The sequence below is a fragment of the Castor canadensis genome, chromosome 10 (assembly GCF_047511655.1).
Source record: "Castor canadensis chromosome 10, mCasCan1.hap1v2, whole genome shotgun sequence".
In the NCBI taxonomy this organism is placed as follows: domain Eukaryota; kingdom Metazoa; phylum Chordata; class Mammalia; order Rodentia; family Castoridae; genus Castor; species Castor canadensis.
This window is the reverse complement of record NC_133395.1, coordinates 87,181,401-87,206,865: the sequence shown is the minus strand read 5'-3', so window position 1 is coordinate 87,206,865 and position 25,465 is coordinate 87,181,401. Positions and strand designations below refer to the sequence as shown.

Below are 25,465 nucleotides of genomic sequence, written 5' to 3'. Positions count from 1 at the left end.
CTTCGCCACCACCCCCCCCCACCACCACCACCCCCAGCACCACCACCACCACCACCACAACGACCCACCGTGACCACGACTCCGACCCCGTCCGGGCCACCCGCCAGACCCACGCACACCGAATCCTCACAGCTACGTCCCCGAATCCTCTCCCCTCCCCACACTCTCCTGGGGCGCGCGCCCGCGACACGGGTCACCAGCGAGGTTGGTCCCAGGCCACGTTGGGGACCGCTCCCCAACTGCCCTCCAGGCGGGCGGGGAGGGACGTGCGGAAGCCATGAGAAAGTGGGTCCTGCACCCCAGCGGGCCCCACAGCGGGACGCGCCACACCTGGGCTCGCCACAAGGTGGTGCACTGGGTCCAGGGCAAGACGCCAGGGGACAGAGAAGCAGGGAGCCTCAGTCGGGTGCTGCTCCACGTCGCCCTCCGTCGCTCAACCCAAGACAGGGCAGCCAGCGCGCGACCTCTACGTGGGATCCCGCCTCCCACGGCAGAGCCTGCGGTCACAGGGACAGAGGGCGCAGGCCGCCAGAGCTCCGGATGCCAGCGGCAGCTCCCCGTCCCGCTCAAAGGGAGGGAGGGCCGCCGCTGGCGCCCAGTCGCCTGTGCCACCCTCCGGGTCTCAAAGCACTCCTCAGTCAGCTCAAGGACCGGGGCCACCTGGCCTTCGGGGTCACATGGGCTTGGGCACGACGGAAGGGACCGCTTGCCCCCGTGGAACAGACATTCTCCCCGTGGACAACCTCAGGTGCCGGGACCCTCTGCTCCGCCTTGGAAAACCCACCTTCTGCAATGTATGCCCAACGCAATCAGGCCGAGCAGATTGACCCCCTCGGCCCGGCCCCAGTGTGTGATGGGGCTCTGTGCGTGAGGGCTTGCTCTTCCCCACCTACACCAGGCACGGCATCTAACACACACACACACACACACACACACCACGCAGAGACACCCAGACCACGCACGCACGCACGGGGACGCACCCTCCTCTCCCCCACCCCACACACGAGCAGCCGAAGGACAAGAGGGTATGGCTGGGGCCTGAGCGGGAACAAGCGAAGCCTTGGTTTGCGGCCCCTCGGCCAACTGCATCAGGATTTTTGTCTGGGCTCGGAGGCCAGAGGATCTCTGCCATTTGCTAGCAGGGCCAGGGATGGCAGGAGGGTGGGTACGGGGCTCAGCCAGGGCCAGTTCTGCTGGCACGATCCTGTAGCACGTGGCCGCGTAGCACGGGGCCGGGTCTGAAGGAGGCCAAGCAGGGGCACAAGACCCAGCAGCGGCACAGGGAAGAGGCCCAGGGCACCCAGGAGCAGACGAGACCCGGGAGTCGTGCGTGCTTGGCGTGGCCGCGGGCCCCGTGACGCCCGAGGACTCGAGTGCTCAGCCCCGTGTAGTGGCCGCGAAGGCCTGCCTGGGAGAAACGCCCCGGGAGGCCGGCAGGAACCCGGGATCGGAAGGGATGTGGAGGGGCCCCGGGTCGGAGGAGATGGCTTTGGCTGTGTTTGGTTTTGTTTCTTCTTCCCAAGATCCCGGGTGTGAAAGGGGCCAGAGGTGAAGTCCTGGGCTGGAAAGCCTCACGATTCAGCCCCGCAGCCCCAGGCCCTGAGTGTGGAGGAGGGCGGAGCGGGTCGGCGAAGGGCGCGGCTGCCGTTTTCCTGATGGGCTGGAGGGGCAGTGGCGCTTTCCGGACGAAGAGGACCGGAAGGGTCCCCGAGACCTCCGCTGGGAGCCACGCACCCACCCAAGGATACGGCTCCAGGAGGCGACGGAGGAGGGCGGCTGCTTGCCCTGGCCCGAGCTGTGCGTCCCCCGCCTTGGCCACAGCAGTGGACATTCCCAGAAGAACAAGCGCCCGAGAGCACTGAGAAATTTTCCCCCGAGAAAACTTGACCCTCGTCCTGGCAGCAGGACACCTCGGGAAGAAAGCCACCCAGCGGCCACCTGGGCGAGACCGGCTGCCCGAGCAGGCGCGCGGGGCCTCTGGCCGCTGGCCCCGGGCTGCCAGCCCCCACCCGGACTCCCAGCCGTGCCAGGAGAGCAGCGTGGAGACGCACGCCGGGGCCCTCGGCAGGCTCTTGGGGCTCCCGGAGGCGGCGGCTAGCGTCTACGGCCATACCACCCTGAACGCGCCCGATCTCGTCTGATCTCGGAAGCTAAGCAGGGTCGGGCCTGGTTAGTACTTGGATGGGAGACCGCCTGGGAATACCGGGTGCTGTAGGCTTTTGCTCCTCCCTCCCTCGCTGCTCCTTTTGTCTTCGGGGACTTCGCCACCACCCCCCCCACCACCACCACCACCCCCAGCACCACCACCACCACCACCACCACAACGACCCACCGTGACCACGACCCCGACCCCGTCCGGGCCACCCGCCAGACCCACGCACACCGAATCCTCACAGCTACGTCCCCGAATCCTCTCCCCTCCCCACACTCTCCTGGGGCGCGCGCCCGCGACACGGGTCACCAGCGAGGTTGGTCCCAGGCCACGTTGGGGACCGCTCCCCAACTGCCCTCCAGGCGGGCGGGGAGGGACGTGCGGAAGCCATGAGAAAGTGGGTCCTGCACCCCAGCGGGCCCCACAGCGGGACGCGCCACACCTGGGCTCGCCACAAGGTGGTGCACTGGGTCCAGGGCAAGACGCCAGGGGACAGAGAAGCAGGGAGCCTCAGTCGGGTGCTGCTCCACGTCGCGCTCCGTCGCTCAACCCAAGACAGGGCAGCCAGCGCGCGACCTCTACGTGGGATCCCGCCTCCCACGGCAGAGCCTGCGGTCACAGGGACAGAGGGCGCAGGCCGCCAGAGCTCCGGATGCCAGCGGCAGCTCCCCGTCCCGCTCAAAGGGAGGGAGGGCCGCCGCTGGCGCCCAGTCGCCTGTGCCACCCTCCGGGTCTCAAAGCACTCCTCAGTCAGCTCAAGGACCGGGGCCACCTGGCCTTCGGGGTCACATGGGCTTGGGCACGACGGAAGGGACCGCTTGCCCCCGTGGAACAGACATTCTCCCCGTGGACAACCTCAGGTGCCGGGACCCTCTGCTCCGCCTTGGAAAACCCACCTTCTGCAATGTATGCCCAACGCAATCAGGCCGAGCAGATTGACCCCCTCGGCCCGGCCCCAGTGTGTGATGGGGCTCTGTGCGTGAGGGCTTGCTCTTCCCCACCTACACCAGGCACGGCATCTAACACACACACACACACACACACACACACACACACACCACGCAGAGACACCCAGACCACGCACGCACGCACGGGGACGCACCCTCCTCTCCCCCACCCCACACACGAGCAGCCGAAGGACAAGAGGGTATGGCTGGGGCCTGAGCGGGAACAAGCGAAGCCTTGGTTTGCGGCCCCTCGGCCAACTGCATCAGGATTTTTGTCTGGGCTCGGAGGCCAGAGGATCTCTGCCATTTGCTAGCAGGGCCAGGGATGGCAGGAGGGTGGGTACGGGGCTCAGCCAGGGCCAGTTCTGCTGGCACGATCCTGTAGCACGTGGCCGCGTAGCACGGGGCCGGGTCTGAAGGAGGCCAAGCAGGGGCACAAGACCCAGCAGCGGCACAGGGAAGAGGCCCAGGGCACCCAGGAGCAGACGAGACCCGGGAGTCGTGCGTGCTTGGCGTGGCCGCGGGCCCCGTGACGCCCGAGGACTCGAGTGCTCAGCCCCGTGTAGTGGCCGCGAAGGCCTGCCTGGGAGAAACGCCCCGGGAGGCCGGCAGGAACCCGGGATCGGAAGGGATGTGGAGGGGCCCCGGGTCGGAGGAGATGGCTTTGGCTGTGTTTGGTTTTGTTTCTTCTTCCCAAGATCCCGGGTGTGAAAGGGGCCAGAGGTGAAGTCCTGGGCTGGAAAGCCTCACGATTCAGCCCCGCAGCCCCAGGCCCTGAGTGTGGAGGAGGGCGGAGCGGGTCGGCGAAGGGCGCGGCTGCCGTTTTCCTGATGGGCTGGAGGGGCAGTGGCGCTTTCCGGACGAAGAGGACCGGAAGGGTCCCCGAGACCTCCGCTGGGAGCCACGCACCCACCCAAGGATACGGCTCCAGGAGGCGACGGAGGAGGGCGGCTGCTTGCCCTGGCCCGAGCTGTGCGTCCCCCGCCTTGGCCACAGCAGTGGACATTCCCAGAAGAACAAGCGCCCGAGAGCACTGAGAAATTTTCCCCCGAGAAAACTTGACCCTCATCCTGGCAGCAGGACACCTCGGGAAGAAAGCCACCCAGCGGCCACCTGGGCGAGACCGGCTGCCCGAGCAGGCGCGCGGGGCCTCTGGCCGCTGGCCCCGGGCTGCCAGGCCCCACCCGGACTCCCAGCCGTGCCAGGAGAGCAGCGTGGAGACGCACGCCGGGGCCCTCGGCAGGCTCTTGGGGCTCCCGGAGGCGGTGGCTAGCGTCTACGGCCATACCACCCTGAACGCGCCCGATCTCGTCTGATCTCGGAAGCTAAGCAGGGTCGGGCCTGGTTAGTACTTGGATGGGAGACCGCCTGGGAATACCGGGTGCTGTAGGCTTTTGCTCCTCCCTCCCTCGCTGCTCCTTTTGTCTTCGGGGACTTCGCCACCACCCCCCCCCCACCACCACCACCCCCAGCACCACCACCACCACCACCACAACGACCCACCGTGACCACGACCCCGACCCCGTCCGGGCCACCCGCCAGACCCACGCACACCGAATCCTCACAGCTACGTCCCCGAATCCTCTCCCCTCCCCACACTCTCCTGGGGCGCGCGCCCGCGACACGGGTCACCAGCGAGGTTGGTCCCAGGCCACGTTGGGGACCGCTCCCCAACTGCCCTCCAGGCGGGCGGGGAGGGACGTGCGGAAGCCATGAGAAAGTGGGTCCTGCACCCCAGCGGGCCCCACAGCGGGACGCGCCACACCTGGGCTCGCCACAAGGTGGTGCACTGGGTCCAGGGCAAGACGCCAGGGGACAGAGAAGCAGGGAGCCTCAGTCGGGTGCTGCTCCACGTCGCCCTCCGTCGCTCAACCCAAGACAGGGCAGCCAGCGCGCGACCTCTACGTGGGATCCCGCCTCCCACGGCAGAGCCTGCGGTCACAGGGACAGAGGGCGCAGGCCGCCAGAGCTCCGGATGCCAGCGGCAGCTCCCCGTCCCGCTCAAAGGGAGGGAGGGCCGCCGCTGGCGCCCAGTCGCCTGTGCCACCCTCCGGGTCTCAAAGCACTCCTCAGTCAGCTCAAGGACCGGGGCCACCTGGCCTTCGGGGTCACATGGGCTTGGGCACGACGGAAGGGACCGCTTGCCCCCGTGGAACAGACATTCTCCCCGTGGACAACCTCAGGTGCCGGGACCCTCTGCTCCGCCTTGGAAAACCCACCTTCTGCAATGTATGCCCAACGCAATCAGGCCGAGCAGATTGACCCCCTCGGCCCGGCCCCAGTGTGTGATGGGGCTCTGTGCGTGAGGGCTTGCTCTTCCCCACCTACACCAGGCACGGCATCTAACACACACACACACACACACACACACACACACACACACACACCACGCAGAGACACCCAGACCACGCACGCACGCACGGGGACGCACCCTCCTCTCCCCCACCCCACACACGAGCAGCCGAAGGACAAGAGGGTATGGCTGGGGCCTGAGCGGGAACAAGCGAAGCCTTGGTTTGCGGCCCCTCGGCCAACTGCATCAGGATTTTTGTCTGGGCTCGGAGGCCAGAGGATCTCTGCCATTTGCTAGCAGGGCCAGGGATGGCAGGAGGGTGGGTACGGGGCTCAGCCAGGGCCAGTTCTGCTGGCACGATCCTGTAGCACGTGGCCGCGTAGCACGGGGCCGGGTCTGAAGGAGGCCAAGCAGGGGCACAAGACCCAGCAGCGGCACAGGGAAGAGGCCCAGGGCACCCAGGAGCAGACGAGACCCGGGAGTCGTGCGTGCTTGGCGTGGCCGCGGGCCCCGTGACGCCCGAGGACTCGAGTGCTCAGCCCCGTGTAGTGGCCGCGAAGGCCTGCCTGGGAGAAACGCCCCGGGAGGCCGGCAGGAACCCGGGATCGGAAGGGATGTGGAGGGGCCCCGGGTCGGAGGAGATGGCTTTGGCTGTGTTTGGTTTTGTTTCTTCTTCCCAAGATCCCGGGTGTGAAAGGGGCCAGAGGTGAAGTCCTGGGCTGGAAAGCCTCACGATTCAGCCCCGCAGCCCCAGGCCCTGAGTGTGGAGGAGGGCGGAGCGGGTCGGCGAAGGGCGCGGCTGCCGTTTTCCTGATGGGCTGGAGGGGCAGTGGCGCTTTCCGGACGAAGAGGACCGGAAGGGTCCCCGAGACCTCCGCTGGGAGCCACGCACCCACCCAAGGATACGGCTCCAGGAGGCGACGGAGGAGGGCGGCTGCTTGCCCTGGCCCGAGCTGTGCGTCCCCCGCCTTGGCCACAGCAGTGGACATTCCCAGAAGAACAAGCGCCCGAGAGCACTGAGAAATTTTCCCCCGAGAAAACTTGACCCTCGTCCTGGCAGCAGGACACCTCGGGAAGAAAGCCACCCAGCGGCCACCTGGGCGAGACCGGCTGCCCGAGCAGGCGCGCGGGGCCTCTGGCCGCTGGCCCCGGGCTGCCAGCCCCCACCCGGACTCCCAGCCGTGCCAGGAGAGCAGCGTGGAGACGCACGCCGGGGCCCTCGGCAGGCTCTTGGGGCTCCCGGAGGCGGCGGCTAGCGTCTACGGCCATACCACCCTGAACGCGCCCGATCTCGTCTGATGTCGGAAGCTAAGCAGGGTCGGACCTGGTTAGTACTTGGATGGGAGACCGCCTGGGAATACCGGGTGCTGTAGGCTTTTGCTCCTCCCTCCCTCGCTGCTCCTTTTGTCTTCGGGGACTTCGCCACCACCCCCCCACCACCACCACCACCCCCAGCACCACCACCACCACCACCACAACGACCCACCGTGACCACGACCCCGACCCCGTCCGGGCCACCCGCCAGACCCACGCACACCGAATCCTCACAGCTACGTCCCCGAATCCTCTCCCCTCCCCACACTCTCCTGGGGCGCGCGCCCGCGACACGGGTCACCAGCGAGGTTGGTCCCAGGCCACGTTGGGGACCGCTCCCCAACTGCCCTCCAGGCGGGCGGGGAGGGACGTGCGGAAGCCATGAGAAAGTGGGTCCTGCACCCCAGCGGGCCCCACAGCGGGACGCGCCACACCTGGGCTCGCCACAAGGTGGTGCACTGGGTCCAGGGCAAGACGCCAGGGGACAGAGAAGCAGGGAGCCTCAGTCGGGTGCTGCTCCACGTCGCCCTCCGTCGCTCAACCCAAGACAGGGCAGCCAGCGCGCGACCTCTACGTGGGATCCCGCCTCCCACGGCAGAGCCTGCGGTCACAGGGACAGAGGGCGCAGGCCGCCAGAGCTCCGGATGCCAGCGGCAGCTCCCCGTCCCGCTCAAAGGGAGGGAGGGCCGCCGCTGGCGCCCAGTCGCCTGTGCCACCCTCCGGGTCTCAAAGCACTCCTCAGTCAGCTCAAGGACCGGGGCCACCTGGCCTTCGGGGTCACATGGGCTTGGGCACGACGGAAGGGACCGCTTGCCCCCGTGGAACAGACATTCTCCCCGTGGACAACCTCAGGTGCCGGGACCCTCTGCTCCGCCTTGGAAAACCCACCTTCTGCAATGTATGCCCAACGCAATCAGGCCGAGCAGATTGACCCCCTCGGCCCGGCCCCAGTGTGTGATGGGGCTCTGTGCGTGAGGGCTTGCTCTTCCCCACCTACACCAGGCACGGCATCTAACACACACACACACACACACACACACCACGCAGAGACACCCAGACCACGCACGCACGCACGGGGACGCACCCTCCTCTCCCCCACCCCACACACGAGCAGCCGAAGGACAAGAGGGTATGGCTGGGGCCTGAGCGGGAACAAGCGAAGCCTTGGTTTGCGGCCCCTCGGCCAACTGCATCAGGATTTTTGTCTGGGCTCGGAGGCCAGAGGATCTCTGCCATTTGCTAGCAGGGCCAGGGATGGCAGGAGGGTGGGTACGGGGCTCAGCCAGGGCCAGTTCTGCTGGCACGATCCTGTAGCACGTGGCCGCGTAGCACGGGGCCGGGTCTGAAGGAGGCCAAGCAGGGGCACAAGACCCAGCAGCGGCACAGGGAAGAGGCCCAGGGCACCCAGGAGCAGACGAGACCCGGGAGTCGTGCGTGCTTGGCGTGGCCGCGGGCCCCGTGACGCCCGAGGACTCGAGTGCTCAGCCCCGTGTAGTGGCCGCGAAGGCCTGCCTGGGAGAAACGCCCCGGGAGGCCGGCAGGAACCCGGGATCGGAAGGGATGTGGAGGGGCCCCGGGTCGGAGGAGATGGCTTTGGCTGTGTTTGGTTTTGTTTCTTCTTCCCAAGATCCCGGGTGTGAAAGGGGCCAGAGGTGAAGTCCTGGGCTGGAAAGCCTCACGATTCAGCCCCGCAGCCCCAGGCCCTGAGTGTGGAGGAGGGCGGAGCGGGTCGGCGAAGGGCGCGGCTGCCGTTTTCCTGATGGGCTGGAGGGGCAGTGGCGCTTTCCGGACGAAGAGGACCGGAAGGGTCCCTGAGACCTCCGCTGGGAGCCACGCACCCACCCAAGGATACGGCTCCAGGAGGCGACGGAGGAGGGCGGCTGCTTGCCCTGGCCCGAGCTGTGCGTCCCCCGCCTTGGCCACAGCAGTGGACATTCCCAGAAGAACAAGCGCCCGAGAGCACTGAGAAATTTTCCCCCGAGAAAACTTGACCCTCGTCCTGGCAGCAGGACACCTCGGGAAGAAAGCCACCCAGCGGCCACCTGGGCGAGACCGGCTGCCCGAGCAGGCGCGCGGGGCCTCTGGCCGCTGGCCCCGGGCTGCCAGCCCCCACCCGGACTCCCAGCCGTGCCAGGAGAGCAGCGTGGAGACGCACGCCGGGGCCCTCGGCAGGCTCTTGGGGCTCCCGGAGGCGGCGGCTAGCGTCTACGGCCATACCACCCTGAACGCGCCCGATCTCGTCTGATCTCGGAAGCTAAGCAGGGTCGGGCCTGGTTAGTACTTGGATGGGAGACCGCCTGGGAATACCGGGTGCTGTAGGCTTTTGCTCCTCCCTCCCTCGCTGCTCCTTTTGTCTTCGGGGACTTCGCCACCACCCCCCCCACCACCACCACCACCCCCAGCACCACCACCACCACCACCACCACAACGACCCACCGTGACCACGACCCCGACCCCGTCCGGGCCACCCGCCAGACCCACGCACACCGAATCCTCACAGCTACGTCCCCGAATCCTCTCCCCTCCCCACACTCTCCTGGGGCGCGCGCCCGCGACACGGGTCACCAGCGAGGTTGGTCCCAGGCCACGTTGGGGACCGCTCCCCAACTGCCCTCCAGGCGGGCGGGGAGGGACGTGCGGAAGCCATGAGAAAGTGGGTCCTGCACCCCAGCGGGCCCCACAGCGGGACGCGCCACACCTGGGCTCGCCACAAGGTGGTGCACTGGGTCCAGGGCAAGACGCCAGGGGACAGAGAAGCAGGGAGCCTCAGTCGGGTGCTGCTCCACGTCGCGCTCCGTCGCTCAACCCAAGACAGGGCAGCCAGCGCGCGACCTCTACGTGGGATCCCGCCTCCCACGGCAGAGCCTGCGGTCACAGGGACAGAGGGCGCAGGCCGCCAGAGCTCCGGATGCCAGCGGCAGCTCCCCGTCCCGCTCAAAGGGAGGGAGGGCCGCCGCTGGCGCCCAGTCGCCTGTGCCACCCTCCGGGTCTCAAAGCACTCCTCAGTCAGCTCAAGGACCGGGGCCACCTGGCCTTCGGGGTCACATGGGCTTGGGCACGACGGAAGGGACCGCTTGCCCCCGTGGAACAGACATTCTCCCCGTGGACAACCTCAGGTGCCGGGACCCTCTGCTCCGCCTTGGAAAACCCACCTTCTGCAATGTATGCCCAACGCAATCAGGCCGAGCAGATTGACCCCCTCGGCCCGGCCCCAGTGTGTGATGGGGCTCTGTGCGTGAGGGCTTGCTCTTCCCCACCTACACCAGGCACGGCATCTAACACACACACACACACACACACACACACACACCACGCAGAGACACCCAGACCACGCACGCACGCACGGGGACGCACCCTCCTCTCCCCCACCCCACACACGAGCAGCCGAAGGACAAGAGGGTATGGCTGGGGCCTGAGCGGGAACAAGCGAAGCCTTGGTTTGCGGCCCCTCGGCCAACTGCATCAGGATTTTTGTCTGGGCTCGGAGGCCAGAGGATCTCTGCCATTTGCTAGCAGGGCCAGGGATGGCAGGAGGGTGGGTACGGGGCTCAGCCAGGGCCAGTTCTGCTGGCACGATCCTGTAGCACGTGGCCGCGTAGCACGGGGCCGGGTCTGAAGGAGGCCAAGCAGGGGCACAAGACCCAGCAGCGGCACAGGGAAGAGGCCCAGGGCACCCAGGAGCAGACGAGACCCGGGAGTCGTGCGTGCTTGGCGTGGCCGCGGGCCCCGTGACGCCCGAGGACTCGAGTGCTCAGCCCCGTGTAGTGGCCGCGAAGGCCTGCCTGGGAGAAACGCCCCGGGAGGCCGGCAGGAACCCGGGATCGGAAGGGATGTGGAGGGGCCCCGGGTCGGAGGAGATGGCTTTGGCTGTGTTTGGTTTTGTTTCTTCTTCCCAAGATCCCGGGTGTGAAAGGGGCCAGAGGTGAAGTCCTGGGCTGGAAAGCCTCACGATTCAGCCCCGCAGCCCCAGGCCCTGAGTGTGGAGGAGGGCGGAGCGGGTCGGCGAAGGGCGCGGCTGCCGTTTTCCTGATGGGCTGGAGGGGCAGTGGCGCTTTCCGGACGAAGAGGACCGGAAGGGTCCCCGAGACCTCCGCTGGGAGCCACGCACCCACCCAAGGATACGGCTCCAGGAGGCGACGGAGGAGGGCGGCTGCTTGCCCTGGCCCGAGCTGTGCGTCCCCCGCCTTGGCCACAGCAGTGGACATTCCCAGAAGAACAAGCGCCCGAGAGCACTGAGAAATTTTCCCCCGAGAAAACTTGACCCTCGTCCTGGCAGCAGGACACCTCGGGAAGAAAGCCACCCAGCGGCCACCTGGGCGAGACCGGCTGCCCGAGCAGGCGCGCGGGGCCTCTGGCCGCTGGCCCCGGGCTGCCAGCCCCCACCCGGACTCCCAGCCGTGCCAGGAGAGCAGCGTGGAGACGCACGCCGGGGCCCTCGGCAGGCTCTTGGGGCTCCCGGAGGCGGCGGCTAGCGTCTACGGCCATACCACCCTGAACGCGCCCGATCTCGTCTGATCTCGGAAGCTAAGCAGGGTCGGGCCTGGTTAGTACTTGGATGGGAGACCGCCTGGGAATACCGGGTGCTGTAGGCTTTTGCTCCTCCCTCCCTCGCTGCTCCTTTTGTCTTCGGGGACTTCGCCACCACCCCCCCCACCACCACCACCACCCCCAGCACCACCACCACCACCACCACCACAACGACCCACCGTGACCACGACCCCGACCCCGTCCGGGCCACCCGCCAGACCCACGCACACCGAATCCTCACAGCTACGTCCCCGAATCCTCTCCCCTCCCCACACTCTCCTGGGGCGCGCGCCCGCGACACGGGTCACCAGCGAGGTTGGTCCCAGGCCACGTTGGGGACCGCTCCCCAACTGCCCTCCAGGCGGGCGGGGAGGGACGTGCGGAAGCCATGAGAAAGTGGGTCCTGCACCCCAGCGGGCCCCACAGCGGGACGCGCCACACCTGGGCTCGCCACAAGGTGGTGCACTGGGTCCAGGGCAAGACGCCAGGGGACAGAGAAGCAGGGAGCCTCAGTCGGGTGCTGCTCCACGTCGCGCTCCGTCGCTCAACCCAAGACAGGGCAGCCAGCGCGCGACCTCTACGTGGGATCCCGCCTCCCACGGCAGAGCCTGCGGTCACAGGGACAGAGGGCGCAGGCCGCCAGAGCTCCGGATGCCAGCGGCAGCTCCCCGTCCCGCTCAAAGGGAGGGAGGGCCGCCGCTGGCGCCCAGTCGCCTGTGCCACCCTCCGGGTCTCAAAGCACTCCTCAGTCAGCTCAAGGACCGGGGCCACCTGGCCTTCGGGGTCACATGGGCTTGGGCACGACGGAAGGGACCGCTTGCCCCCGTGGAACAGACATTCTCCCCGTGGACAACCTCAGGTGCCGGGACCCTCTGCTCCGCCTTGGAAAACCCACCTTCTGCAATGTATGCCCAACGCAATCAGGCCGAGCAGATTGACCCCCTCGGCCCGGCCCCAGTGTGTGATGGGGCTCTGTGCGTGAGGGCTTGCTCTTCCCCACCTACACCAGGCACGGCATCTAACACACACACACACACACACACACACACACACACACACACACACCACGCAGAGACACCCAGACCACGCACGCACGCACGGGGACGCACCCTCCTCTCCCCCACCCCACACACGAGCAGCCGAAGGACAAGAGGGTATGGCTGGGGCCTGAGCGGGAACAAGCGAAGCCTTGGTTTGCGGCCCCTCGGCCAACTGCATCAGGATTTTTGTCTGGGCTCGGAGGCCAGAGGATCTCTGCCATTTGCTAGCAGGGCCAGGGATGGCAGGAGGGTGGGTACGGGGCTCAGCCAGGGCCAGTTCTGCTGGCACGATCCTGTAGCACGTGGCCGCGTAGCACGGGGCCGGGTCTGAAGGAGGCCAAGCAGGGGCACAAGACCCAGCAGCGGCACAGGGAAGAGGCCCAGGGCACCCAGGAGCAGACGAGACCCGGGAGTCGTGCGTGCTTGGCGTGGCCGCGGGCCCCGTGACGCCCGAGGACTCGAGTGCTCAGCCCCGTGTAGTGGCCGCGAAGGCCTGCCTGGGAGAAACGCCCCGGGAGGCCGGCAGGAACCCGGGATCGGAAGGGATGTGGAGGGGCCCCGGGTCGGAGGAGATGGCTTTGGCTGTGTTTGGTTTTGTTTCTTCTTCCCAAGATCCCGGGTGTGAAAGGGGCCAGAGGTGAAGTCCTGGGCTGGAAAGCCTCACGATTCAGCCCCGCAGCCCCAGGCCCTGAGTGTGGAGGAGGGCGGAGCGGGTCGGCGAAGGGCGCGGCTGCCGTTTTCCTGATGGGCTGGAGGGGCAGTGGCGCTTTCCGGACGAAGAGGACCGGAAGGGTCCCCGAGACCTACGCTGGGAGCCACGCACCCACCCAAGGATACGGCTCCAGGAGGCGACGGAGGAGGGCGGCTGCTTGCCCTGGCCCGAGCTGTGCGTCCCCCGCCTTGGCCACAGCAGTGGACATTCCCAGAAGAACAAGCGCCCGAGAGCACTGAGAAATTTTCCCCCGAGAAAACTTGACCCTCGTCCTGGCAGCAGGACACCTCGGGAAGAAAGCCACCCAGTGGCCACCTGGGCGAGACCGGCTGCCCGAGCAGGCGCGCGGGGCCTCTGGCCGCTGGCCCCGGGCTGCCAGCCCCCACCCGGACTCCCAGCCGTGCCAGGAGAGCAGCGTGGAGACGCACGCCGGGGCCCTCGGCAGGCTCTTGGGGCTCCCGGAGGCGGCGGCTAGCGTCTACGGCCATACCACCCTGAACGCGCCCGATCTCGTCTGATCTCGGAAGCTAAGCAGGGTCGGGCCTGGTTAGTACTTGGATGGGAGACCGCCTGGGAATACCGGGTGCTGTAGGCTTTTGCTCCTCCCTCCCTCGCTGCTCCTTTTGTCTTCGGGGACTTCGCCACCACCCCCCCCACCACCACCACCACCCCCAGCACCACCACCACCACCACCACCACAACGACCCACCGTGACCACGACCCCGACCCCGTCCGGGCCACCCGCCAGACCCACGCACACCGAATCCTCACAGCTACGTCCCCGAATCCTCTCCCCTCCCCACACTCTCCTGGGGCGCGCGCCCGCGACACGGGTCACCAGCGAGGTTGGTCCCAGGCCACGTTGGGGACCGCTCCCCAACTGCCCTCCAGGCGGGCGGGGAGGGACGTGCGGAAGCCATGAGAAAGTGGGTCCTGCACCCCAGCGGGCCCCACAGCGGGACGCGCCACACCTGGGCTCGCCACAAGGTGGTGCACTGGGTCCAGGGCAAGACGCCAGGGGACAGAGAAGCAGGGAGCCTCAGTCGGGTGCTGCTCCACGTCGCGCTCCGTCGCTCAACCCAAGACAGGGCAGCCAGCGCGCGACCTCTACGTGGGATCCCGCCTCCCACGGCAGAGCCTGCGGTCACAGGGACAGAGGGCGCAGGCCGCCAGAGCTCCGGATGCCAGCGGCAGCTCCCCGTCCCGCTCAAAGGGAGGGAGGGCCGCCGCTGGCGCCCAGTCGCCTGTGCCACCCTCCGGGTCTCAAAGCACTCCTCAGTCAGCTCAAGGACCGGGGCCACCTGGCCTTCGGGGTCACATGGGCTTGGGCACGACGGAAGGGACCGCTTGCCCCCGTGGAACAGACATTCTCCCCGTGGACAACCTCAGGTGCCGGGACCCTCTGCTCCGCCTTGGAAAACCCACCTTCTGCAATGTATGCCCAACGCAATCAGGCCGAGCAGATTGACCCCCTCGGCCCGGCCCCAGTGTGTGATGGGGCTCTGTGCGTGAGGGCTTGCTCTTCCCCACCTACACCAGGCACGGCATCTAACACACACACACACACACACACACACACACACACACACACGCACACACCACGCAGAGACACCCAGACCACGCACGCACGCACGGGGACGCACCCTCCTCTCCCCCACCCCACACACGAGCAGCCGAAGGACAAGAGGGTATGGCTGGGGCCTGAGCGGGAACAAGCGAAGCCTTGGTTTGCGGCCCCTCAGCCAACTGCATCAGGATTTTTGTCTGGGCTCGGAGGCCAGAGGATCTCTGCCATTTGCTAGCAGGGCCAGGGATGGCAGGAGGGTGGGTACGGGGCTCAGCCAGGGCCAGTTCTGCTGGCACGATCCTGTAGCACGTGGCCGCGTAGCACGGGGCCGGGTCTGAAGGAGGCCAAGCAGGGGCACAACACCCAGCAGCGGCACAGGGAAGAGGCCCAGGGCACCCAGGAGCAGACGAGACCCGGGAGTCGTGCGTGCTTGGCGTGGCCGCGGGCCCCGTGACGCCCGAGGACTCGAGTGCTCAGCCCCGTGTAGTGGCCGCGAAGGCCTGCCTGGGAGAAACGCCCCGGGAGGCCGGCAGGAACCCGGGATCGGAAGGGATGTGGAGGGGCCCCGGGTCGGAGGAGATGGCTTTGGCTGTGTTTGGTTTTGTTTCTTCTTCCCAAGATCCCGGGTGTGAAAGGGGCCAGAGGTGAAGTCCTGGGCTGGAAAGCCTCACGATTCAGCCCCGCAGCCCCAGGCCCTGAGTGTGGAGGAGGGCGGAGCGGGTCGGCGAAGGGCGCGGCTGCCGTTTTCCTGATGGGCTGGAGGGGCAGTGGCGCTTTCCGGACGAAGAGGACCGGAAGGGTCCCCGAGACCTCCGCTGGGAGCCACGCACCCACCCAAGGATACGGCTCCAGGAGGCGACGGAGGAGGGCGGCTGCTTGCCCTGGCCCGAGCTGTGCGTCCCCCGCCTTGGCCACAGCAGTGGACATTCCCAGAAGAACAAGCGCCCGAGAGCACTGAGAAATTTTCCCCCGAGAAAACTTGACCCTCGTCCTGGCAGCAGGACACCTCGGGAAGAAAGCCACCCAGCGGCCACCTGGGCGAGACCGGCTGCCCGAGCAGGCGCGCGGGGCCTCTGGCCGCTGGCCCCGGGCTGCCAGCCCCCACCCGGACTCCCAGCCGTGCCAGGAGAGCAGCGTGGAGACGCACGCCGGGGCCCTCGGCAGGCTCTTGGGGCTCCCGGAGGCGGCGGCTAGCGTCTACGGCCATACCACCCTGAACGCGCCCGATCTCGTCTGATCTCGGAAGCTAAGCAGGGTCGGGCCTGGTTAGTACTTGGATGGGAGACCGCCTGGGAATACCGGGTGCTGTAGGCTTTTGCTCCTCCCTCCCTCGCTGCTCCTTTTGTCTTCGGGGACTTCGCCACCACCCCCCCCCACCACCACCACCCCCAGCACCACCACCACCACCACCACAACGACCCACCGTGACCACGACCCCGACCCCGTCCGGGCCACCCGCCAGACCCACGCACACCGAATCCTCACAGCTACGTCCCCGAATCCTCTCCCCTCCCCACACTCTCCTGGGGCGCGCGCCCGCGACACGGGTCACCAGCGAGGTTGGTCCCAGGCCACGTTGGGGACCGCTCCCCAACTGCCCTCCAGGCGGGCGGGGAGGGACGTGCGGAAGCCATGAGAAAGTGGGTCCTGCACCCCAGCGGGCCCCACAGCGGGACGCGCCACACCTGGGCTCGCCACAAGGTGGTGCACTGGGTCCAGGGCAAGACGCCAGGGGACAGAGAAGCAGGGAGCCTCAGTCGGGTGCTGCTCCACGTCGCCCTCCGTCGCTCAACCCAAGACAGGGCAGCCAGCGCGCGACCTCTACGTGGGATCCCGCCTCCCACGGCAGAGCCTGCGGTCACAGGGACAGAGGGCGCAGGCCGCCAGAGCTCCGGATGCCAGCGGCAGCTCCCCGTCCCGCTCAAAGGGAGGGAGGGCCGCCGCTGGCGCCCAGTCGCCTGTGCCACCCTCCGGGTCTCAAAGCACTCCTCAGTCAGCTCAAGGACCGGGGCCACCTGGCCTTCGGGGTCACATGGGCTTGGGCACGACGGAAGGGACCGCTTGCCCCCGTGGAACAGACATTCTCCCCGTGGACAACCTCAGGTGCCGGGACCCTCTGCTCCGCCTTGGAAAACCCACCTTCTGCAATGTATGCCCAACGCAATCAGGCCGAGCAGATTGACCCCCTCGGCCCGGCCCCAGTGTGTGATGGGGCTCTGTGCGTGAGGGCTTGCTCTTCCCCACCTACACCAGGCACGGCATCTAACACACACACACACACACACACACACCACGCAGAGACACCCAGACCACGCACGCACGCACGGGGACGCACCCTCCTCTCCCCCACCCCACACACGAGCAGCCGAAGGACAAGAGGGTATGGCTGGGGCCTGAGCGGGAACAAGCGAAGCCTTGGTTTGCGGCCCCTCGGCCAACTGCATCAGGATTTTTGTCTGGGCTCGGAGGCCAGAGGATCTCTGCCATTTGCTAGCAGGGCCAGGGATGGCAGGAGGGTGGGTACGGGGCTCAGCCAGGGCCAGTTCTGCTGGCACGATCCTGTAGCACGTGGCCGCGTAGCACGGGGCCGGGTCTGAAGGAGGCCAAGCAGGGGCACAAGACCCAGCAGCGGCACAGGGAAGAGGCCCAGGGCACCCAGGAGCAGACGAGACCCGGGAGTCGTGCGTGCTTGGCGTGGCCGCGGGCCCCGTGACGCCCGAGGACTCGAGTGCTCAGCCCCGTGTAGTGGCCGCGAAGGCCTGCCTGGGAGAAACGCCCCGGGAGGCCGGCAGGAACCCGGGATTGGAAGGGATGTGGAGGGGCCCCGGGTCGGAGGAGATGGCTTTGGCTGTGTTTGGTTTTGTTTCTTCTTCCCAAGATCCCGGGTGTGAAAGGGGCCAGAGGTGAAGTCCTGGGCTGGAAAGCCTCACGATTCAGCCCCGCAGCCCCAGGCCCTGAGTGTGGAGGAGGGCGGAGCGGGTCGGCGAAGGGCGCGGCTGCCGTTTTCCTGATGGGCTGGAGGGGCAGTGGCGCTTTCCGGACGAAGAGGACCGGAAGGGTCCCCGAGACCTCCGCTGGGAGCCACGCACCCACCCAAGGATACGGCTCCAGGAGGCGACGGAGGAGGGCGGCTGCTTGCCCTGGCCCGAGCTGTGCGTCCCCCGCCTTGGCCACAGCAGTGGACATTCCCAGAAGAACAAGCGCCCGAGAGCACTGAGAAATTTTCCCCCGAGAAAACTTGACCCTCGTCCTGGCAGCAGGACACCTCGGGAAGAAAGCCACCCAGCGGCCACCTGGGCGAGACCGGCTGCCCGAGCAGGCGCGCGGGGCCTCTGGCCGCTGGCCCCGGGCTGCCAGCCCCCACCCGGACTCCCAGCCGTGCCAGGAGAGCAGCGTGGAGACGCACGCCGGGGCCCTCGGCAGGCTCTTGGGGCTCCCGGAGGCGGCGGCTAGCGTCTACGGCCATACCACCCTGAACGCGCCCGATCTCGTCTGATCTCGGAAGCTAAGCAGGGTCGGGCCTGGTTAGTACTTGGATGGGAGACCGCCTGGGAATACCGGGTGCTGTAGGCTTTTGCTCCTCCCTCCCTCGCTGCTCCTTTTGTCTTCGGGGACTTCGCCACCACCCCCCCCACCACCACCACCACCCCCAGCACCACCACCACCACCACCACCACAACGACCCACCGTGACCACGACCCCGACCCCGTCCGGGCCACCCGCCAGACCCACGCACACCGAATCCTCACAGCTACGTCCCCGAATCCTCTCCCCTCCCCACACTCTCCTGGGGCGCGCGCCCGCGACACGGGTCACCAGCGAGGTTGGTCCCAGGCCACGTTGGGGACCGCTCCCCAACTGCCCTCCAGGCGGGCGGGGAGGGACGTGCGGAAGCCATGAGAAAGTGGGTCCTGCACCCCAGCGGGCCCCACAGCGGGACGCGCCACACCTGGGCTCGCCACAAGGTGGTGCACTGGGTCCAGGGCAAGACGCCAGGGGACAGAGAAGCAGGGAGCCTCAGTCGGGTGCTGCTCCACGTCGCGCTCCGTCGCTCAACCCAAGACAGGGCAGCCAGCGCGCGACCTCTACGTGGGATCCCGCCTCCCACGGCAGAGCCTGCGGTCACAGGGACAGAGGGCGCAGGCCGCCAGAGCTCCGGATGCCAGCGGCAGCTCCCCGTCCCGCTCAAAGGGAGGGAGGGCCGCCGCTGGCGCCCAGTCGCCTGTGCCACCCTCCGGGTCTCAAAGCACTCCTCAGTCAGCTCAAGGACCGGGGCCACCTGGCCTTCGGGGTCACATGGGCTTGGGCACGACGGAAGGGACCGCTTGCCCCCGTGGAACAGACATTCTCCCCGTGGACAACCTCAGGTGCCGGGACCCTCTGCTCCGCCTTGGAAAACCCACCTTCTGCAATGTATGCCCAACGCAATCAGGCCGAGCAGATTGACCCCCTCGGCCCGGCCCCAGTGTGTGATGGGGCTCTGTGCGTGAGGGCTTGCTCTTCCCCACCTACACCAGGCACGGCATCTAACACACACACACACACACACACACACACACACACACACGCACACACCACGCAGAGACACCCAGACCACGCACGCACGCACGGGGACGCACCCTCCTCTCCCCCACCCCACACACGAGCACCCGAAGGACAAGAGGGTATGGCTGGGGCCTGAGCGGGAACAAGCGAAGCCTTGGTTTGCGGCCCCTCGGCCAACTGCATCAGGATTTTTGTCTGGGCTCGGAGGCCAGAGGATCTCTGCCATTTGCTAGCAGGGCCAGGGATGGCAGGAGGGTGGGTACGGGGCTCAGCCAGGGCCAGTTCTGCTGGCACGATCCTGTAGCACGTGGCCGCGTAGCACGGGGCCGGGTCTGAAGGAGGCCAAGCAGGGGCACAAGACCCAGCAGCGGCACAGGGAAGAGGCCCAGGGCACCCAGGAGCAGACGAGACCCGGGAGTCGTGCGTGCTTGGCGTGGCCGCGGGCCCCGTGACGCCCGAGGACTCGAGTGCTCAGCCCCGTGTAGTGGCCGCGAAGGCCTGCCTGGGAGAAACGCCCCGGGAGGCCGGCAGGAACCCGGGATCGGAAGGGATGTGGAGGGGCCCCGGGTCGGAGGAGATGGCTTTGGCTGTGTTTGGTTTTGTTTCTTCTTCCCAAGATCCCGGGTGTGAAAGGGGCCAGAGGTGAAGTCCTGGGCTGGAAAGCCTCACGATTCAGCCCCGCAGCCCCAGGCCCTGAGTGTGGAGGAGGGCGGAGCGGGTCGGCGAAGGGCGCGGCTGCCGTTTTCCTGATGGGCTGGAGGGGCAGTGGCGCTTTCCGGACGAAGAGGACCGGAAGGGTCCCCGAGACCTCCGCTGGGAGCCACGCACCCACCCAAGGATACGGCTCCAGGAGGCGACGGAGGAGGGCGGCTGCTTGCCCTGGCCCGAGCTGTGCGTCCCCCGCCTTGGCCACAGCAGTGGACATTCCCAGAAGAACAAGCGCCCGAGAGCACTGAGAAATTTTCCCCCGAGAAAACTTGACCCTCGTCCTGGCAGCAGGACACCTCGGGAAGAAAGCCACCCAGCGGCCACCTGGGCGAGACCGGCTGCCCGAGCAGGCGCGCGGGGCCTCTGGCCGCTGGCCCCGGGCTGCCAGCCCCCACCCGGACTCCCAGCCGTGCCAGGAGAGCAGCGTGGAGACGCACGCCGGGGCCCTCGGCAGGCTCTTGGGGCTCCCGGAGGCGGCGGCTAGCGTCTACGGCCATACCACCCTGAACGCGCCCGATCTCGTCTGATCTCGGAAGCTAAGCAGGGTCGGGCCTGGTTAGTACTTGGATGGGAGACCGCCTGGGAATACCGGGTGCTGTAGGCTTTTGCTCCTCCCTCCCTCGCTGCTCCTTTTGTCTTCGGGGACTTCGCCACCACCCCCCCCACCACCACCACCACCCCCAGCACCACCACCACCACCACCACCACAACGACCCACTGTGACCACGACCCCGACCCCGTCCGGGCCACCCGCCAGACCCACGCACACCGAATCCTCACAGCTACGTCCCCGAATCCTCTCCCCTCCCCACACTCTCCTGGGGCGCGCGCCCGCGACACGGGTCACCAGCGAGGTTGGTCCCAGGCCACGTTGGGGACCGCTCCCCAACTGCCCTCCAGGCGGGCGGGGAGGGACGTGCGGAAGCCATGAGAAAGTGGGTCCTGCACCCCAGCGGGCCCCACAGCGGGACGCGCCACACCTGGGCTCGCCACAAGGTGGTGCACTGGGTCCAGGGCAAGACGCCAGGGGACAGAGAAGCAGGGAGCCTCAGTCGGGTGCTGCTCCACGTCGCCCTCCGTCGCTCAACCCAAGACAGGGCAGCCAGCGCGCGACCTCTACGTGGGATCCCGCCTCCCACGGCAGAGCCTGCGGTCACAGGGACAGAGGGCGCAGGCCGCCAGAGCTCCGGATACCAGCGGCAGCTCCCCGTCCCGCTCAAAGGGAGGGAGGGCCGCCGCTGGCGCCCAGTCGCCTGTGCCACCCTCCGGGTCTCAAAGCACTCCTCAGTCAGCTCAAGGACCGGGGCCACCTGGCCTTCGGGGTCACATGGGCTTGGGCACGACGGAAGGGACCGCTTGCCCCCGTGGAACAGACATTCTCCCCGTGGACAACCTCAGGTGCCGGGACCCTCTGCTCCGCCTTGGAAAACCCACCTTCTGCAATGTATGCCCAACGCAATCAGGCCGAGCAGATTGACCCCCTCGGCCCGGCCCCAGTGTGTGATGGGGCTCTGTGCGTGAGGGCTTGCTCTTCCCCACCTACACCAGGCACGGCATCTAACACACACACACACACACACACACACCACGCAGAGACACCCAGACCACGCACGCACGCACGGGGACGCACCCTCCTCTCCCCCACCCCACACACGAGCAGCCGAAGGACAAGAGGGTATGGCTGGGGCCTGAGCGGGAACAAGCGAAGCCTTGGTTTGCGGCCCCTCGGCCAACTGCATCAGGATTTTTGTCTGGGCTCGGAGGCCAGAGGATCTCTGCCATTTGCTAGCAGGGCCAGGGATGGCAGGAGGGTGGGTACGGGGCTCAGCCAGGGCCAGTTCTGCTGGCACGATCCTGTAGCACGTGGCCGCGTAGCACGGGGCCGGGTCTGAAGGAGGCCAAGCAGGGGCACAAGACCCAGCAGCGGCACAGGGAAGAGGCCCAGGGCACCCAGGAGCAGACGAGACCCGGGAGTCGTGCGTGCTTGGCGTGGCCGCGGGCCCCGTGACGCCCGAGGACTCGAGTGCTCAGCCCCGTGTAGTGGCCGCGAAGGCCTGCCTGGGAGAAACGCCCCGGGAGGCCGGCAGGAACCCGGGATCGGAAGGGATGTGGAGGGGCCCCGGGTCGGAGGAGATGGCTTTGGCTGTGTTTGGTTTTGTTTCTTCTTCCCAAGATCCCGGGTGTGAAAGGGGCCAGAGGTGAAGTCCTGGGCTGGAAAGCCTCACGATTCAGCCCCGCAGCCCCAGGCCCTGAGTGTGGAGGAGGGCGGAGCGGGTCGGCGAAGGGCGCGGCTGCCGTTTTCCTGATGGGCTGGAGGGGCAGTGGCGCTTTCCGGACGAAGAGGACCGGAAGGGTCCCCGAGACCTCCGCTGGGAGCCACGCACCCACCCAAGGATACGGCTCCAGGAGGCGACGGAGGAGGGCGGCTGCTTGCCCTGGCCCGAGCTGTGCGTCCCCCGCCTTGGCCACAGCAGTGGACATTCCCAGAAGAACAAGCGCCCGAGAGCACTGAGAAATTTTCCCCCGAGAAAACTTGACCCTCGTCCTGGCAGCAGGACACCTCGGGAAGAAAGCCACCCAGCGGCCACCTGGGCGAGACCGGCTGCCCGAGCAGGCGCGCGGGGCCTCTGGCCGCTGGCCCCGGGCTGCCAGCCCCCACCCGGACTCCCAGCCGTGCCAGGAGAGCAGCGTGGAGACGCACGCCGGGGCCCTCGGCAGGCTCTTGGGGCTCCCGGAGGCGGCGGCTAGCGTCTACGGCCATACCACCCTGAACGCGCCCGATCTCGTCTGATCTCGGAAGCTAAGCAGGGTCGGGCCTGGTTAGTACTTGGATGGGAGACCGCCTGGGAATACCGGGTGCTGTAGGCTTTTGCTCCTCCCTCCCTCGCTGCTCCTTTTGTCTTCGGGGACTTCGCCACCACCCCCCCCACCACCACCACCACCCCCAGCACCACCACCACCACCACCACCACAACGACCCACCGTGACCACGACCCCGACCCCGTCCGGGCCACCCGCCAGACCCACGCACACCGAATCCTCACAGCTACGTCCCCGAATCCTCTCCCCTCCCCACACTCTCCTGGGGCGCGCGCCCGCGACACGGGTCACCAGCGAGGTTGGTCCCAGGCCACGTTGGGGACCGCTCCCCAACTGCCCTCCAGGCGGGCGGGGAGGGACGTGCGGAAGCCATGAGAAAGTGGGTCCTGCACCCCAGCGGGCCCCACAGCGGGACGCGCCACACCTGGGCTCGCCACAAGGTGGTGCACTGGGTCCAGGGCAAGACGCCAGGGGACAGAGAAGCAGGGAGCCTCAGTCGGGTGCTGCTCCACGTCGCCCTCCGTCGCTCAACCCAAGACAGGGCAGCCAGCGCGCGACCTCTACGTGGGATCCCGCCTCCCACGGCAGAGCCTGCGGTCACAGGGACAGAGGGCGCAGGCCGCCAGAGCTCCGGATACCAGCGGCAGCTCCCCGTCCCGCTCAAAGGGAGGGAGGGCCGCCGCTGGCGCCCAGTCGCCTGTGCCACCCTCCGGGTCTCAAAGCACTCCTCAGTCAGCTCAAGGACCGGGGCCACCTGGCCTTCGGGGTCACATGGGCTTGGGCACGACGGAAGGGACCGCTTGCCCCCGTGGAACAGACATTCTCCCCGTGGACAACCTCAGGTGCCGGGACCCTCTGCTCCGCCTTGGAAAACCCACCTTCTGCAATGTATGCCCAACGCAATCAGGCCGAGCAGATTGACCCCCTCGGCCCGGCCCCAGTGTGTGATGGGGCTCTGTGCGTGAGGGCTTGCTCTTCCCCACCTACACCAGGCACGGCATCTAACACACACACACACACACACACACACACCACGCAGAGACACCCAGACCACGCACGCACGCACGGGGACGCACCCTCCTCTCCCCCACCCCACACACGAGCAGCCGAAGGACAAGAGGGTATGGCTGGGGCCTGAGCGGGAACAAGCGAAGCCTTGGTTTGCGGCCCCTCGGCCAACTGCATCAGGATTTTTGTCTGGGCTCGGAGGCCAGAGGATCTCTGCCATTTGCTAGCAGGGCCAGGGATGGCAGGAGGGTGGGTACGGGGCTCAGCCAGGGCCAGTTCTGCTGGCACGATCCTGTAGCACGTGGCCGCGTAGCACGGGGCCGGGTCTGAAGGAGGCCAAGCAGGGGCACAAGACCCAGCAGCGGCACAGGGAAGAGGCCCAGGGCACCCAGGAGCAGACGAGACCCGGGAGTCGTGCGTGCTTGGCGTGGCCGCGGGCCCCGTGACGCCCGAGGACTCGAGTGCTCAGCCCCGTGTAGTGGCCGCGAAGGCCTGCCTGGGAGAAACGCCCCGGGAGGCCGGCAGGAACCCGGGATCGGAAGGGATGTGGAGGGGCCCCGGGTCGGAGGAGATGGCTTTGGCTGTGTTTGGTTTTGTTTCTTCTTCCCAAGATCCCGGGTGTGAAAGGGGCCAGAGGTGAAGTCCTGGGCTGGAAAGCCTCACGATTCAGCCCCGCAGCCCCAGGCCCTGAGTGTGGAGGAGGGCGGAGCGGGTCGGCGAAGGGCGCGGCTGCCGTTTTCCTGATGGGCTGGAGGGGCAGTGGCGCTTTCCGGACGAAGAGGACCGGAAGGGTCCCCGAGACCTCCGCTGGGAGCCACGCACCCACCCAAGGATACGGCTCCAGGAGGCGACGGAGGAGGGCGGCTGCTTGCCCTGGCCCGAGCTGTGCGTCCCCCGCCTTGGCCACAGCAGTGGACATTCCCAGAAGAACAAGCGCCCGAGAGCACTGAGAAATTTTCCCCCGAGAAAACTTGACCCTCGTCCTGGCAGCAGGACACCTCGGGAAGAAAGCCACCCAGCGGCCACCTGGGCGAGACCGGCTGCCCGAGCAGGCGCGTGGGGCCTCTGGCCGCTGGCCCCGGGCTGCCAGCCCCCACCCGGACTCCCAGCCGTGCCAGGAGAGCAGCGTGGAGACGCACGCCGGGGCCCTCGGCAGGCTCTTGGGGCTCCCGGAGGCGGCGGCTAGCGTCTACGGCCATACCACCCTGAACGCGCCCGATCTCGTCTGATCTCGGAAGCTAAGCAGGGTCGGGCCTGGTTAGTACTTGGATGGGAGACCGCCTGGGAATACCGGGTGCTGTAGGCTTTTGCTCCTCCCTCCCTCGCTGCTCCTTTTGTCTTCGGGGACTTCGCCACCACCCCCCCCACCACCACCACCACCCCCAGCACCACCACCACCACCACCACCACAACGACCCACCGTGACCACGACCCCGACCCCGTCCGGGCCACCCGCCAGACCCACGCACACCGAATCCTCACAGCTACGTCCCCGAATCCTCTCCCCTCCCCACACTCTCCTGGGGCGCGCGCCCGCGACACGGGTCACCAGCGAGGTTGGTCCCAGGCCACGTTGGGGACCGCTCCCCAACTGCCCTCCAGGCGGGCGGGGAGGGACGTGCGGAAGCCATGAGAAAGTGGGTCCTGCACCCCAGCGGGCCCCACAGCGGGACGCGCCACACCTGGGCTCGCCACAAGGTGGTGCACTGGGTCCAGGGCAAGACGCCAGGGGACAGAGAAGCAGGGAGCCTCAGTCGGGTGCTGCTCCACGTCGCGCTCCGTCGCTCAACCCAAGACAGGGCAGCCAGCGCGCGACCTCTACGTGGGATCCC

General features: G+C 67.8%; 11 non-coding genes across 11 annotated transcripts; all 11 read left to right on the top strand.

Annotated features, from left to right (window-relative positions):
* The first annotated feature begins 2,099 nt into the window (after window positions 1–2,099).
* On the top strand, window positions 2,100–2,218 carry LOC141413464 (5S ribosomal RNA). The gene has a single exon (XR_012438256.1). It is a non-coding gene; the product is annotated as a 5S ribosomal RNA (ribosomal RNA).
* A 2,155-nt stretch (window positions 2,219–4,373) lies between these two features.
* Window positions 4,374–4,492, top strand: LOC141413463 (5S ribosomal RNA). The gene has a single exon (XR_012438255.1). It is a non-coding gene; the product is annotated as a 5S ribosomal RNA (ribosomal RNA).
* A 2,157-nt stretch (window positions 4,493–6,649) lies between these two features.
* On the top strand, window positions 6,650–6,768 carry LOC141412937 (5S ribosomal RNA). Its single transcript, XR_012437779.1, has one exon. It is a non-coding gene; the product is annotated as a 5S ribosomal RNA (ribosomal RNA).
* Window positions 6,769–8,909: 2,141 nt separating this feature from the next.
* Window positions 8,910–9,028, top strand: LOC141413462 (5S ribosomal RNA). The gene has a single exon (XR_012438254.1). It is a non-coding gene; the product is annotated as a 5S ribosomal RNA (ribosomal RNA).
* A 2,151-nt stretch (window positions 9,029–11,179) lies between these two features.
* LOC141413461 (5S ribosomal RNA) lies at window positions 11,180–11,298 on the top strand. The gene has a single exon (XR_012438253.1). It is a non-coding gene; the product is annotated as a 5S ribosomal RNA (ribosomal RNA).
* A 2,163-nt stretch (window positions 11,299–13,461) lies between these two features.
* Window positions 13,462–13,580, top strand: LOC141413460 (5S ribosomal RNA). The gene has a single exon (XR_012438252.1). It is a non-coding gene; the product is annotated as a 5S ribosomal RNA (ribosomal RNA).
* A 2,167-nt stretch (window positions 13,581–15,747) lies between these two features.
* On the top strand, window positions 15,748–15,866 carry LOC141413459 (5S ribosomal RNA). Its single transcript, XR_012438251.1, has one exon. It is a non-coding gene; the product is annotated as a 5S ribosomal RNA (ribosomal RNA).
* Window positions 15,867–18,006: 2,140 nt separating this feature from the next.
* On the top strand, window positions 18,007–18,125 carry LOC141413458 (5S ribosomal RNA). Its single transcript, XR_012438250.1, has one exon. It is a non-coding gene; the product is annotated as a 5S ribosomal RNA (ribosomal RNA).
* Window positions 18,126–20,290: 2,165 nt separating this feature from the next.
* LOC141413456 (5S ribosomal RNA) lies at window positions 20,291–20,409 on the top strand. Its single transcript, XR_012438248.1, has one exon. It is a non-coding gene; the product is annotated as a 5S ribosomal RNA (ribosomal RNA).
* Window positions 20,410–22,554: 2,145 nt separating this feature from the next.
* LOC141413455 (5S ribosomal RNA) lies at window positions 22,555–22,673 on the top strand. Its single transcript, XR_012438247.1, has one exon. It is a non-coding gene; the product is annotated as a 5S ribosomal RNA (ribosomal RNA).
* Window positions 22,674–24,820: 2,147 nt separating this feature from the next.
* Window positions 24,821–24,939, top strand: LOC141413454 (5S ribosomal RNA). The gene has a single exon (XR_012438246.1). It is a non-coding gene; the product is annotated as a 5S ribosomal RNA (ribosomal RNA).
* Window positions 24,940–25,465: the final 526 nt, after the last annotated feature.